At 40.8% G+C, this 16614-nt stretch overlaps 1 protein-coding gene across 2 annotated transcripts in view; it reads right to left on the bottom strand.

Moving 5' to 3' along the window:
• The window catches only part of cap2 (cyclase associated actin cytoskeleton regulatory protein 2), a 113124-nt gene extending 97031 nt beyond the window's left edge, over positions 1 to 16093 (bottom strand). The window contains exon 1 of one of the 2 annotated variants that reach the window (XM_069195060.1): positions 15883 to 16093. The gene's annotated coding sequence lies outside the window, so the exon portion shown is untranslated. The remainder of the gene's footprint in view (positions 1 to 15882) is intronic. The other variant, XM_069195059.1, reaches the window with a different exon arrangement.
• Between the last annotated feature and the right edge of the window lie 521 nt (positions 16094 to 16614).

Genomic DNA, 16614 nt, shown 5'->3' with positions numbered 1-16614 from the left:
TTGAACACAAAATACTAATATAACACTCTTACAGGGAAATAATGTAACTTGTCGACTATTTCGGGCAAACCCTGCTCACCCAAAACCAAACAAAAGCATCAATAAAGACACGATGACAACAGAGAGAAGGCGAGCAAGATGGCGAATTCACTGGGGGAGACGGTACAGTTGAGACTAACCTAATCATAGAAAAAGTAACAGCAAACATCACCGAAATATTAGATTCAGAACTCGCAATGATTCGAGAACCTGTCACTGCTATATACAATAGAATCGACATAGTGATTAAAAGAATAGATTAAGTGGAACAGCGAGTTTCGGACCTGGAAGACGGCAGTGTAGCGGCGGGCAATAGGATACGGGTGCTCGACACAGACCTGCGCAAGGCACTGGATCGTCTTGAAGACTTTGAAAACAGAAGCCGGCGGAAAAAATGTGAGAATCCTCGGGCTAAGAGAAAACATCGAAGGAAACAACCCAGCTGAGTTTTTTTGAGAGATGGATCCCTGAAACCCTTGGCATGAAAATGAAGGGGGACAAAATCAAGTTGGAACGTTGCCATCGCATGGGACCCCAGCACAAGTCGGGGGAGGGCGGAACACCTGTACCCAGGGCCGTGCTGGTGAGGCTGCACAACTACTGGGATAAGCAGAAGGTAATGGAAGTGGCCAGGGCCAAGAAAGAAATCATTGTGGAGGGGAAAAGAGTCCAAGACTTCTCGGTAGAAGTGCAGAAAAAGAGGCCTATAACAGCCAAAGTGAGAAGGAGGCTGTGTGATGCTGGACTGAGGTATTCGTTCTTGTATCCCGCAATCATTAGAGTGTTTGATGCCTCAGGGCCTACTCTTTCCAGCTTTAAAGAAGCAGAGAACTTCCTTAAAAATATTCAACAGCAATCCTCCACGTCTGAATAGAATGTGAGAGGTCCACTGATAATCAAGCAGCCTTGGCTTTAGTTTGTTGATCTGATCGAGCAGAGAACTGAGCAGTTATGCCTGTGCGTGGAACCTTCTCTGACATTTTAAATGTTCTCTATCTTTAACATTCTGTTTTTTTATATTAATGTTAATGTTGAAACACAGATGATACTGTTTTGAATAGAAAAAGACCGTAACAAATTATTTTGGTGAGGAGTAGACAGTTTTTGATTTTAGTATAATAGTTGAGCCCCCTATAACTGAGCGTGCTTTATTGCTGACTGCTGCAGCTACGTGACCAGCGGCAACCTTTAGTTTCACTTTTCTGTCAACTACGCAGAGAAGCTAAACAATTGCGTTATACCTTTTCTTAGTTTAATTTGCAGACTGAGTCTAGCTATCTTGTTCTAAGACTGTTCTTTTTGTCTTTATCACTGTTAATCGATGTTCAGAAGACTAACAAAGTTCCTTTGTTTCTTTCTCAAATACCTGACAAGTGCTGTTACCTCATGTACTGTATGTGGTCACAAACTGATTTTCATTCCAAGACATTTTTTGTCTCTTTTTTTCTTCAAAATATATGGAACAGTTACAAGCAGCTGCTCTATTTGCTATTCACTGTTATGTTGCATTATACTGCGATTCAGCCACCGCGTTACCATATTAGGACTAAAAAAACACCATGAATAGTGTTAAGATATGCATTTGGAATGTAAAGGGGGTGAACAGCATAGTTAAAAGGGAAAAGATTCAGAATGTCCTGAAACGAGATAAGATTAAAATAGCATTTTTACAGGAAACTCACTTGATGATCTGGAACATAAACTTAAAAGGGAATGGATAGTTCAAGTTTATTACTCATAGTTCTCCACCAAAAAAGGAGGTGTGATTATTCTCATGCATAAGAATCTCCCATTTACAGTCAACTCAACTTATGTGGATAAAGAGGGTAGAGTGGTAATAGTTAAGGGATTGCTATATGGGGAAGAAGTGGTGATAGGATGTATATATGCCCCTAATGAACAAGATGAACAATTCTTTATTGATGTGTTTGGACAACTCACTAATATGGATTGTAATATTATTATCCTTGGAGGAGACATTTATTTTTCCTTCTGACCTAGGTTAGATAAGATGCTATCATCTAAAATCTCCAAGGTAGTGACCAATGGATGTTATTGATATATGAACATTCTTCAACCCAACTGCTAAGGGCTTCAGATTTTACTCCTCACCAAATCAAACAGCTTCTGGTATTGACCACATCCTCCTATCCAGCCATATGGTATCCAGCCACATCCTCCTATCAAGCCATCTAGTAACAGATATAGGTATTGATCCAATTACTATATCAGATCATGCTGCTGTGACAATGAGTATGTCCTCTCCACGACCAGTGGAGCGCTCTTGTATGGAGACTAAATCCATTTAATCTGCTGGATGATGAATTCAGAAAGTTCCTTAATGAACAAACAAAGCTATACTTACAGTGCAATGACATTGAAGAAATCGATCCTAGGGCAGTATGAGAGGCTTAAAAAGCATACATGAGAGGTATGTTAATTTCTTATACAAGTACAAAGAAAAAGGAACAAATCTCTTTGCAATTAGCATTCGAGAAAAAAAAATCAAAATTGGAAGAAGAGTTCTACACTGCTAAATCTGAGAAAATTCTAATTGAAATAAAAGAAGCTAGGTCACAATTTAATAACCTATTGACAAAAAAGCTGAAAAAGATGTTCTATAACAAGACAGCATCTATTTGAAAAGGGCAAAAAACCCAACTGCCTTCTTGCAAGAATGGCAAGAATGGAACCATCCAAAAATTTCATTTCTGCCATTAAAGATGAGAATGGCCAGTGAACACTAGAAAATAAGAAAATAAATGGCATCTTTAAGAATTTTTTTTTGAGAAGCTATATAGCTCAGAAACAGATAGAAAAACTGCTTCAGGAGAGCACTTTTTTAAAGGCATAGATATACCTCAAGTCAATGATACACAGAAGGAACTTCTAAATAAACCTATCTCCAGTAAAGAGATTAAAATAGCTATCATATCACTACAGTCAGGAAAGACACCGGGACCTGATGACTACCCTGTAGATTTTTTTTAAATAACGAAGGATCAGATCTGTAACATTTATCTCACGGCCATCAATAAATCTATTAAAGAAGCTTCCCTACCAGAATCTATGAATACTGCCAACATAACAGTTATTCACAAAAAAGGAAAAGATCCTGAACTATGTATCTTATAGTTCATGAGTTTTATTAATGTTGATATAAAAGTGCTAGCTAAAATACTGGCAACACGCTTAGAGAGAATAATGACTAGCATTATTGACCCAGATCAGACAGAGTTTATTAAAGGAAGAAACTCATTTAATAATACCAGGAGATTGTTTAACATAAGGCACCATCTTGACCAGCTACAGGTTTCAGGCCTCCTTGTGTCGATGGATGCTGAGAAGATATAGTGGAGTGGGAAAATATGTTTGATGTTATGAGCAGATTTAATCTGGGTGAAGACTTTATCAAATGGACTAAGTTATTATATACTGCACCTAAAGCCACAATACAAACTAACGGTCTCATCTCCCCCCCCATTCAGGCTGCACAGGGGCAGACGACAAGGGTGCCCCTTGTCACCCTTACTATTCGCTATAGCAATTGAGCCACTGGCTATATATATTCAATGTAATCCAAAAATCAAGGGCGTCCAACTGGGGGGGAGACATCACAAAATTATGCTGTATGCTGATGATGATATTATGACAGTAACAACCCTGTTCACTCCCTACCTGAAATTATTACTGGTATAAAACTGTTCTCAACCATATCAGGCTATAAGGTCAATTTCAGTAAATCTAAGATTATGCCTTTGGGAACATGGGAAAAGGAGAACCCGCCTATAATAAACCATTACACTGGAATCCTAGAGGTATCACGTACCTTGGGATTCAGGTGACCCCCAAAATCTCCCATCTATATTCTGTAAATATAAGACCTCTCCTGATACACTTAAAGGAAAACATGAATCAGTGGACAAACTTACCAATATCTTTCCTGGGCAGAATTAACCTGGTAAAGATGATAATATTAACCTAGACTTCTCTATCCTCTATCTACGATATTCACTACCATGACTAAAGCTGACATAAAGGATCTGAATAAAGCAATATCAACATTTGTATGGACAGGAAAAATAACAAAAATCAAATATAAGACTTTGCAGTTACCCATGGATTTCGGTGGATGTGCCTTGCCAAATCTGAAATACTATACCTGGGCAAGACAAGCTAGAATCCTCCAGCAGTGGATTCATGTACCACAAGACTCCACCTGGGTGGATATAAAGGCTGAACTCGGTAAACCAGCTTCTCTTGTAAACCTCTTAGGCAGGAAGATGACTAATGTACCCCCACTTGCTAAAAAGAACCCTTGAATAATAAATGTACTGAGAACATGGGTCAAGATAACTAAATTTTTAAGTTATCATCCCTCTCTTTATATGCTATCTTCACTTGTGGTCAACCCGGACCTACTACCTGAAAAGACAGGCGTCCTTATTTATGGTGTTTTTAATGAAAGTTTGGGAGGAATGAAGGCAGCCAAGCTCATTCGACACAGCTGCTGCAATTCCCACTAATTTTGACGTAAGCAACCAGTCTCCATATATACCAAACATCACCCTCTCTTCTTCCTCGTTCGTTTTCTGCATGGCTTGTTTTCGCGTAGCCCAAATCCATGCTTACTTCTCGCGCTACCACTTCTCATGGATCTGCAAATCACCTGCTCCGATTAAGGCCTTTTCAGCAGTGCAGGGGACTCTCCTACGTCCCCCTACGTCTCCTTGTCCAGTCCTCCGCCCCTGCTCCCCTTACCTCCATCATTCGCCGTGCCACACCAGCGCCGCTCATCTCCCAGCCAGTCCTCACAAGATCCAACTCCTCGCCAAAGACGGTGTTTCGCTGTCATAGTCCCTCTCTTGTCACAAACCCAGCCTTCCTGTTCCTCTACGGCAAAGTCTCCAAATAACCCCCGCTTCTCACGAGGTCGTCCCCGCCACCGCGCTTCACGCACATCAGCTGCCCCTTCTCCTGGATCATCTCTCGTGATTTCCAATTGTACCGTAGCAAGCCTCCAGAGGATACTTAGAAAATATGGCGTCCGTTTTAAAAGAAACGCTTCCAAAAAGGCTCTGTTTTGCCTGTACCTAACTGCAGTCTACACAAAGGAAACCTCGGCTCCAGAGCTTCCCCCGGTGCCCTCTGATGACATCACCTGTGCCGCTGCCCCTCATCCCAACGTGAGGACCCTGAGGCCGCCTGCGCCTCTGCCTGCCGCGTCTTCCGTCTCGTCTTATCTGGGTATATCTGTGGCCGTGTCTCTTCCCAAACCAATCCATACCTCTGCTGGCCAACTGCACCTAGCCTCTTCCACTCAGCCTCCTTCCCTAAACTCCTTGCTGCCGAGTCCAAGGCCCCAGGTTCATATCCCTCCCCCATCCCCTTCTTCTCTGCTTAATCTAATTTCTGCACTCCCCTCTGTCTCTACCTCCGGTGTCCAACACAGCTCGGGCTCCGCCTGCTTGGTGCCTTCGACCCCGGTTTCTTTTCTTTCGGCCCCTGCTGCAGTCTCCATGGCCCAAAAGACATCCAGCAAACGACATGCAGCTCAGCCAGCAGGTGGCCCTTACCCTCCCCCACCCCCTGGCGTACAAGATAACTCAGCAGCCTCCTCTGTTCTTCACGCAGCCTTTGCCCCTGCTTCAATTCCTCCTCAACAGTCTTCGGCTTCCATATCCCAAGCTACCGAGCTTCAGGCCCTAGATCTGTCTAACCCCTCCTACCACAATCTGCTTTCCACTCTTCTTCCCTCCTCATCTTCTCCTATCCCCGGTGTCCAACATGGCATCAGTCATCCCATGCCTTCGGCCCCGGATTCCAATCTCCCCTTTACTAGGGACTTTTCTCTCCTAACAGCCGTTCCTCTCCCAACTCCTCCTAACGCACTAAAGTTTAGTCCTCCTCCCATCCCCCTTTCACTCCAGCAGCAAATTCTACGAGGTGCAGACATCAATCTAGCTCACCTTCTCTCTTCCTCCACTTACAACTCCGATTCTAGAACAGTCGACTGTGGCACGATCTCCGTTACTCTCAAATCTTCCTACCCTCACTCTGCTTCAGACCTTAGAATTTCTGAGTTCTGTCTGGCTTTCAGTATTTTTCGTGACATCATGTGCTCAGCCTTTCGCAAACGTCGCCAGGAACTCGATTACATGCACATTGTCCTCAATTTATCCGTCCGTTTCGAGGGCTCCCTGATCTACGATTATCCCTTTCTCGGCCAAGGGCGCTGCCTGCCTACTCCAATGGAATCGGCACACCTACTGGGGAGCCCTCGACATCGAGACATTGAGCTTTACTGCCGCACTTTCGCCGGCGTCGGAGCTCTTTCCTGTGACTCTTTCAAATCTTTGCCCAGATACCGTCTGCAAGCTTAACCTCAACTCCGCCTTTTCTCCCCCACAGCATCAATTTTCCCACTAGGTCTTCTTCAAACCTCGGTCCAAAGACGTTCGCGGTCGCCCCATCGTAACGATCGGAGGCCAACAATTCTGCAACAACTTTAATTCCTCGACATCTACCTCTTCCCTTTGTCGCTTTCTTCACATTTGCAGCCTCTGCCGCGAAGCTCATGATCTCTCTGCCTGCCCCCGCCAGCCCTTCCATGCTCGCTCCACTTTCAGCGTTCCCAAAAGACTACTGGCTTATCTGTCTACCTCAATTGATATCCCCGCTCTTGCTTCCGAACTGCTCCGTCACCCCGACCCCTCTTCCACTCACATCTTACTCGACGGCCTTTCCTTTGGATTCTCACAAGGCCTGTGCACACTTCCTTCTTCCCTCGTCTTTTGCAAAAAATCTGCAATCTGCTACTGCCAATCCCCAGTCCGCCGATTCCTCGCTAGCATCCGAAGTCGAGAACGGTTTCATGATCGGCCCACTTGACTCTCCCCCATTCCCTGCATACCGCATTAATCCCATCGGTTATAATTGACTTGTCAGCCCCTCATAACTCCCACATGCCAAGTCTTAATAGCCTCGTTCCCAGCTCAGACTTCTCCCTCCACTATGCCACAACTGACCACACCATTTCTCTCATCAAAATAGCAGGTCCGGTTGCCTGGCTTGCTAAGGCCGACATCTCTAGTGCCTTTAAAGTAATGCCCTATCGACCCAGACTTCTGGCACCTCTTCGGAGTTTATTGGCGGAAGTTCGTCTTTGCAGTCTGCCTAACTTTCAGATGTAGGAGTAGCCCAAAAACTTTCGATACATTAGCTGAAGCTCTCTGCTGGATCCTCTTGAATAACACCTTTGGCAGTTATTCTTGGCCAACTGGAATGGCATCTCTCTCTTCTACAACGACTTCCTCTCTGATCCTGAGAATATCCAGCTTTCCGCAGACGCAGCCTAATCAGTTTCCGGAGGCTATTACCAAGGCCAATGGTTTGCGGCCCCTTGGCCTCCTGAATTCTCTTCAATCCCTCTTGCCAATCAGTCATCGGCCTTATTCGAAATATTTCCTATTGTCGTTGCCGCTTTTTGGGGCCACAATTGGAAACAAAAATCCGTCCTCATTCATTCGGACAACTCCACAGTAGTTCATATAATCAACAAAGGAAGGTCTTCATCCCAATCTATCATGAAATTTCTCCGCCGCCTTATATGAATTTCTCTTGCACACCAATTCATCCTCGTAGCAGCTCATATTCCAGGCCACCTTAATGAGATAGCTAACTCTCTCTCTCGCTTTCAATTTCAGAAATTCAGGAACTTGGCACCAGATGTAAGACTGAATCCGTGCACAGTACCTCCCTATTCTGAACTCACATTCCTCTGAATCATCCCTTCCATCACTATCTCCAGCTGGCCCAGCAAACTATGCTCTCAGGGATTATCCCTCAAACTCAGTTCTTACTGGACTGCCTGGAAGGGCTTCCAATCCTTCCACCTCTCAGCGAACATAAAATTCCCTTCTTTTGATATTCTCACCATATCATCCTTTGTTTGCTATTGTAGAAACTCACTCAAAGTATGGGTATCCACCACCAAAGTATACCTCTGCGGCATCCACTTCTTCCATAAACTGCTTTTTGGCATGACCTGTCCATCCCTTATCCACCCTCAAATTACTCTCCTTCTTAAAGGCTTTCAGCGATCTGAAAAACCACTTCCGAACCAGCGTGCACCACTTACCTCAGACATCCTGGAATCCTGCATCTACGTTCTCAGGTCTGGTTACCACTCACCCTGGGTCGACCGCACTCTCTAATCATTATTCTTGCTAGCATTCTTCGGCTTCCTGAGGTGCTCCGAACTTAACACTGCTTCCGCATCCTTCGATCCTTCTTCTCAACCCTGCTTATCTGACATCTCTATCTCATCTTCCGATACATTGACCTTCTATCATAAGAAAAGCAAAACTGACCAACTCAGGTCCGGCACCCTCATTTATTATTTCAAACTCCGTTCCTACATAAGAGCCTTTATCTCTTTACGCGCATCTTTGCAGCTCTGCTGGAGCTTTACCTACCGAGCCTCTGTTCCTAAACGAGAAGGGCCTTATCGTGACCCACGACTGGTTTCTCTCTCACCTCCACAACGTCCTTCTAACTGCTGGATACCCTCCTGAACGATTCTCTGGTCATTCCTGTAGATCAGGGGCCGCTTCCTCTGCCGCTCGCCAAGGCATACCTGAGTATCTTATCAAACAGCTCAGCCGTTGGTCCTCCAAGGCTTACCACGCATACATTAAAACTAACCCTGGTATCCTCAAGCAGGCACTTTCTCTCCTCGGCTGAATCAGTTCAATAATCATTGTTTTTCTGCAATGGTGACTGGGGGTCCCGCTTGGTTCTTTTGGGGGTCCTATTCTCCCCGTCCAACAGCCGGGAGGTTGGCCCTCAGCCAAGCAGGTTAAGCCAAGTCTTCACATCCCAATAAACGATTCTAATTTCTCCCAACCTTTCGGCTGCTGTCATTCCTCGTGAAAATAATTGGCAAACAGCATGTATACATAGAATTTTTTACTTATTTGAAGGAGGGGTATTTAAATTATTTGAACGTCTTCAAGCACGTATACCAACATATATACCAACAAGAGACTTCTTTAAATATCTCCAGGTCAGGCATTATGTGGGTACCAAGAATGGTGGTCTTGATTTGTTCAGCAGTTTGCACACACTAGAAAAAATCTTTCTAAAGAACGGGAACTCAAAGAAATTTCTATCCAAGCTTTACACTTTCTTGTCTAGGCATGAGGTTGACTCCCAAAAATCTTTGCAGACAACCTGGAGCCAGGAACTGAGTTGCTGTATAGATGATAACACTTGGAAAACTATTCTTTCATTGCCTTCAACAATCTCCATCTATAACCGGTATAAAGAAATGCAGAACAGTTTGTTACATATATATCTCCACAGATCTATAGCAAATTTAGCACAGACATATCACCTAACTGCCCTAAATGTAAAACCCAGGTTGGAACACTGTTCCACTGTCTGTGGGAATGTACATATGTCCAGAAGTTCTGGGAGAAGGTATGTAGAAAAATCTCTTTGATCTTTGTAATACAGTTAGATCCTCATCCTCTGACGTGCATCTTGGAAGTCTTGCCTGTTCAGCTGCTGAACCATTGAGAAGTAGTCCAGCCTGTTCTGATGCTGGCAAGAAAGGCAATCATGATCAGGTGGGTGGGTGATGAGCCTCCCTCTCTAGCTCTCTGGGAATTACTAATAAGAGACTCGCTCTCTTTGGAAAAGTTAAGATTCATCCTAAAAGGTGAACTGGACCGTTTTAAAAATTTGTGGGATAAGCCTCAGAGAGCACTAGGTTTAAAAAAGGAGCTCAGTATATACTCCTAAGCCATTATATATAATTATGCTATAACCTTTATGCCTTTTTATGGTAAACTCTGATATAGCTGTGACTGTACCTGTTTTTGGTTTGTTTTTTTTTCTTTTCTCTTTCACTTTTTTTCCCTAATTCCATTCTTTTTCTTACATTCATTGATATTCTCTTACAAAGTGTAAAAATTGATGTCAATTAGAAGACAATTCCTGACATGCCACATGAATCACATGAAGTTATGTCCTGAAACAATAGTGTACAAGTCGATAATCGGTATACTATATAAATATACTGTATATACAGGACGTACAGTATGATACTGTATGATTTTAAAGCCATTACAGTACAGTATGTGTGAAATATATTTTTCATATACAAAATTTAAAGTAAAACTGTTTCGTCATTACTTATTGCTTAAATTTGCATTGAGACCAAATATAGATTATTTTAATGCAGATGTAGACCTGAAAGAAGAACATCACGCTCACTATAATAATAAACATTTTTATATGTCCGACTTAATAAAATAACCTTACTTTCTTTTTAAAATTAATTTAGTGTTAAACATACAGTAATATACAATATATATATAGTATGAAATTAATAAAAGTCTTAATGGTATACAACTTAATCTCTATAATTGGAAAAAGATTGCCCAAAGGGGCTCAGCACTGACCCGGTTCCGAAACCAAGCATTTTCTGGCGACAGCCCAATGCTTCTACACGCCACATTAAGCACTCACTGCACTAACCGGCAGTTTCACAAAGTACTGCAGTCAGAATATTTTTTTTTTTAAAGTGCAGCTCGGTGGGTGTGTACACTGCATTCTGCTGCATTATTCGCCATGCATTACTACAATATAATACAGTCTTAAGCGGTTTCTGTGGTTGACCAATTATATTATAATAATTATATATTTATTACTATAAATATGAACAATTCTGGCCAATTTCCCTTTACTCTTAATACTCAGGCTACCATACCACACAGCGATACAAAATGTAGGGATGATTGATATCATCATGCTCAAAGAGATACTATGGATCTTTGAAATGTCCGTGCCTTTATCTTTATCCTTAAGTTGTTTTGAAAGTTTCTTGGTCTCATGGTTTAATCTCATATTGACATTCACTACCTGACTGGAGGGGTTTACAGAAATAGGTGTCTTAACTTTGAAATCATGTGAATCACTATTATTACTGTACATACAGGTATTATACCACACAATTAATTGTGTGGCTAATTAATGTAATTTTGTACACATATATTAATTTAGGTTTGCCATTGCAAAATAATTTGAATACTTATGCAATAATGACTTAAAAGACTATTTACATTTTTTGTTTAGCTTTAAAAGTGTGCAGTAAATTGTGTACATAACATGTTAATTGCTACTTCAATGCCATGGCTTTAAGCATTAAAGCAACAAAATGTGCAAACTGTGCAATGGTCTGAATACTTTTGCAAAGCTCTATAAATTGAAAGCAAGAGCTTCTACGCAGGTGTGGCTCATGCATTAAGCAAATAACATCCCAGTATTATGTTTACATTCAGCATCTACACCAAGCATGTGTTATATATAAAGCGCTGGTCCTCGGTGACTTTGAAAGAAGAGTGATTGCTGGGAAGCATTTATCAGGTTCTGTGTCAGATTCAGTGACCAAACCAATTCATCTTGCTAATATTTAATGAGCAATGGTATCTAAACTGATGTCTGCAAGGAACTCCAAAGGAGTTAGGGAAGGGAAGAAGAATAACCAATTAAATAAACCTCAGACCACCATAGATTAATTATAACACAACTATTAATGTTATTATGTTTTTCAATAAGAAAATCACGATTGTACATGTAAATAAAAATTCCAGGTCACCACTTGTAAGTTCTACATCATTCAGAGATTTAAAGTACACATCAACTGTTGACATATTGCAGTCAGTTTCCCAGCTGTTTATCACATGTATTACCGTAATTGTTTCCTGGCATTTTAAAACAATTTGGTAGGTAAGAGCTTTCCCTTTTGGTGGTGCCTCCACTAACTGGGTTTACAAGTATTCATTAACCATCTAAACCATATCAAATGTCAGCATCTATATTTCTTATCACAATATCTTCATGTGTAAGAGATTAAGATCTTCCTGTAATTTCACATTACCTTTGATACATACTTTACCTTGCTATTCATATCATATAGTATGCTAATTATGGATTAGGTGATCTGTAGTAGACCCCTATTCTAAGTTCTTAAAATTTAGTTTGGTTAAGCCCAGACGATACAAAGCACTACTATGGCAAATGACTGTCTTCTACCATGGGAGAATTCTATTCTGTGTAAATTTCATGACATCACTTTTTTAACATGCTCAATACCACCGAGCTATGTTACATGGGCACCCTTAGTCTGACATCCAACTGCACCCCCTAGTTTGTGCCAGTGATGTTTAAGTTAGCATTGTAACTGGTTAGACATGCATCATTCTTCCAGTTAGCGCTCGTTTCAATAATGCCATGGGAAGTAGTCAAACAGTGAGCAGCTTGACACTGTGAATGTCACAGAAGAGCATTCTCTTTGCTGGTCCAAAACCCTTTTTATTGTTTTTACTACCATCTTCTTCATGCAGTATATGTTTCCAATGTGCCAAACAAAATAGCTGAAAACAGTGTTTAATGACCAACATACACAGAATGTATTACACTGTATAAAGACTAGGTTTTATTTCTTTATTTTTCTCTACATCTATTTCATGACCCCTTCAAGGTCACTGTTGGTTTTTCGTTTAATTGGAACTCTCCCAAAGCTCGGCTAATATTAAACACAATATCTTGCCAAGTCTTTATTATATACAAAAAATAATCTCCCAACTATCGTGGAATACAAATTTGTGACCCTGGGAAAGGAACTACTAAGCTATACTTAGCTGAAGTGCCCCAGTTTGAGTTTTAATGCAAATACAGAAGAAGAAACCACATCGATACTCAAAACAAAAGAGACCACTCAGAACATAAACAAACATGTAAATTAAATATAAATGATTAAACTACAAATTTACCAATCTAATGCTTTAGCCTTGCCTTTTATGTGCCAACCAAAAATTACTGCCCTTTATTAGTGTATTTACCTTATTTTTTACCATGCATGAAAGACTTAACTTTGCTCTTGAGTGCACCCACAAAACCAGCTAAGCCATCACCAAAATCATACAAACCTTGTGGTAACTGCTAATGACCACATTTTTACTTTCTTCAAAAAGTGAATCAGTCTATGTGACTGAGGATCCTTTTGAGTACTGCCTGGGTTGATGAACGAGTTTTCATTTACAATTCTCCTGAAGTACAGATGTAATCCAAGATTTGCTTACAACATTCTTCTGCTTCATCATAATATACATCTACACCTCAATAATGGACTCATTACAGCTTTGAAATCCAGGTGGGCATCAAACAAGGAAGTGAGCACCATGTTCGATTTAACAACAATTCTCTGCTGGAGTGTAGCTGACCCACCTAATAGACAGTAAATTATTTAACCATCAACAACTCAAGATTATGAGGCATGTGAGAAGAGGTGACTGTGAGAAGTAGTTTTGTGGGAAAGTCAGCATAATGGATCAAAATTCAAGTCCAGTGGTTTGGCATTGAACCAAGATGTCTGCCTGTTAATTGGGAAACCCTGCATAATGAGGCACAACAACATTTTAATAAGTCATTCGCACTCAGAAGGTGTGGTATTCCACATAAGGGAAAGGAACTCTGAGGATAGTCCTTGCATGGAATAAGCCACTCCTTGGGGCTAATTATGAGGCTAATAAATCCAGTTGGAAGGAAAAGGCTTGCAGGTTCAAGGAGAGAAGTAGGGACAGAATGAGTTTTTACTAGTAAAGGAATGGTCTGGCTTATAAGCCTGTTGGACTCAGCAAGGTAGGGAAGTTTGAAAAAGATACAGCTTAAGCTGTAATGAGAAGTATCACAGGCTCTGGATAGGGGGGCTGCATCATAGTGTGTGTGCCAGACCCAATGGGGAAGAAATGCACTAGCAGGGAACAAGGTTGGCTTGCTAGAAAAGGAACAAGTAAAGGTTTATTTCATGCTGAAAAGAGAAGAAAAGTAAAAAACATCATTTCATCTGGGGAGACTTCTTTGAGTGCGTCAGAGGGCTCCACAGTTGAAATGTTGTTTCTTTTCTTCTATCTTCAGCATGGAATAAACCTTTATTTGTTCCTTTGTAGCTTACGCATGCTGACGCAGCTACCGACTTGACCTACTTGCCCGGAAAAGAGCTGACTGCACTTAGCACTTTAAGGTAGCGGCATGTCTTTGGTGATTTAAAAAAAAAAAACACCATTAAAAATACATTTTTACTTCACTTCATTTTCAAAACTGGGCAGAAAGTGTTTCTGGATGCACCATTCAGTCTGGGCTCTGTTTCATTTATCGTTAATTAAGCTTACATAAATGATTAGTCCATAGAAATTGGAGCATTTGTAGAATGTTTGTCCCCTTTGCTCTAATCTTTTGAGTCTGAAATAAAAGATCTGACAACACGAGCATCATAAGAATGTGATCTCGTAAGTTTGCACATTTAAAGGTTAGTTTTGAATGTGAAATAGTATCTTCCTCCACCAGGATTCGATCATGGCCACTTAAAGATGTCTCTGGTTTCAAAGCCCCAATGTAAAAAAACTTTCCACTGCACCAAAAGACCAGGTCCCCATCTATGGGAGGATTGCGAGCTATCCAAGTTCCAAGGTGATGTCACCTTCCGTAAAAGGCTAAGTGGCAGTGAGCCATGCTGTATGCCCTCCCTCTATACTATTCACAGTTTTGGATGTTTCTATCTACGTCCACTGATACAGAAGCAAAACAATGGTTGTTTGTTAACCATTTCACACTATAAAAGCTAGACATTGCCAAATTCTTCAATGCTAGGAGAGGGCATATCTGTAATTTTAAGATCTGCGTCATTAACATTCAGGATAATAAATAGTACATCCTTTGAGGTTTGTATGAAACAATACAGTTTTAACAGTGGTTAGATAGCAGTGGGTAGGGCTCTGGATCCACTGAAATGTCATAATCTCAATTCCAATGTGTGGCACTGCTGTGGAACTCTTGATTAAGGTACTTAATTCAATATAAGCTTGTTTTGAGAAACGTGTCAGTCAATTTAACAGGAAATTAAAATAAACAGGAAAAAAGGCAATTAAATAAAAATTCCAAAATTTCAAAAACTCTTATTATGTGATATGATGCTATTCTATCATCTATTCTGAGGCCCAACCTGTTGTATGACTGAGAAGGGCACAATTCCTTAATTTCTCATACATTGTCTGAGGGCAAGTCTGTGAGCTCAACAGAATTTTTCTAATAGTTTAATGTAAAATCCAATGGGGAACCACAAACATTGTTTATTTTGTAAACAACACCATAGCATTAAAGCTTTTGCTGCCTTGGATGGTAAAGTGTGGTCTAATATACCAACAATTGTATACAATAAGTACTGTAGCACAACGGATCGCATTCCAATAACTGTTGTTTATTTGATTGGCTTTTTCAGTTAAAAATAAAATCTTCTTACCTGAACTGATATTTGCATTTAAATAATGTGTGCACATAAACTGCAATTCATAACCTATTACCTTGAGTTGCATTAAGTGTGAAATGCAAAATAAAGGAAAACCAACAATAAATACCGACATAATATCGTGAAAAGGGTACTGTTCAACTAAAAATATAAACGCGTGGCTTCTTGCAGTCTGTTAACCTTGTACCATGCAACACAATAGAAACCGTATCACTCCAACGCAATTTTGAAAATACAACAAAGTATTAAATAAACAAAACTAGATTTTAGGCGTAGTCAAACTAATACCGTATCTGATTACTGCCACTTCCGCACGCCCCTCCGTTATTTCCTGCCAAAACACCATGATGGTCCCTACACCTACAAACGATTTTATTATTGTGTATAAAATACATCAGTTAAATCAGAGTTCTTGACTATATTATGCCATCAAATTACACTGCGTAGTAAATGTAATGTAAGAGTACTACCTGGATCTGTATGTCCCCCTTTTCCTCACCACACTGATCCCTGCGTTGTGAAAGGAATGCCGCAGCTTGCAACCCTGGTGTTTCAGTAAAGCAGTAACAGTACAGCTTCCGGGACTTCCAAATAAAGCAAGATCAGTGAACCTAAGAAAACGGAGGAAAGCTCGATGGACAGCTCCCAGCTTTCGTGGCTACCGCCTAATAAGGAATGCAGGAATGCTTGCAGCCACCAGGAGAAAGTGTGGACTCAAGAATGAATAGACTTAAATTCAGGTGCTGAGATGTACTGATATGCCATCACTTACTGCAGTCTTAAAGCTATTGTTCAAGCTGCGTCTACCGCAAAAACAGAATGTGAAGGTCTCGCATTAATCCTAATCTAAATGAACATTATCCAATAAGAACACGCTTCGTTACAGTATAATATCAACAATATATAAACAAATATGTATGTTGTATAAAAAAAGTTAATTCATATTCGTCTGGCATTGCATGATGTCTGGAATTCAAACAGAATCTGCGTGTCCTGTATATGTTTGTATATACAGTATGTTTTATGTACAGTAGTTCAGGTGGGTAGCTGCGTCAGCATGCGTTGTCTGCAAAGGAACAAGTAATAGGTTTATACCACCTATTATATATTTATTCACCCATTATAGGTTTATTCCATGCTGAAAAGAGAAGAAAGAAAACACAACGTTTCGGCTGTGAAGCATTCTTCGGGTGTGAGCACCT

The sequence above is a fragment of the Lepisosteus oculatus genome, chromosome 10 (genome assembly GCF_040954835.1).
Source record: "Lepisosteus oculatus isolate fLepOcu1 chromosome 10, fLepOcu1.hap2, whole genome shotgun sequence".
NCBI lineage: Eukaryota > Metazoa > Chordata > Actinopteri > Semionotiformes > Lepisosteidae > Lepisosteus > Lepisosteus oculatus.
This window is presented reverse-complemented; position numbering and strand designations above follow the sequence as displayed.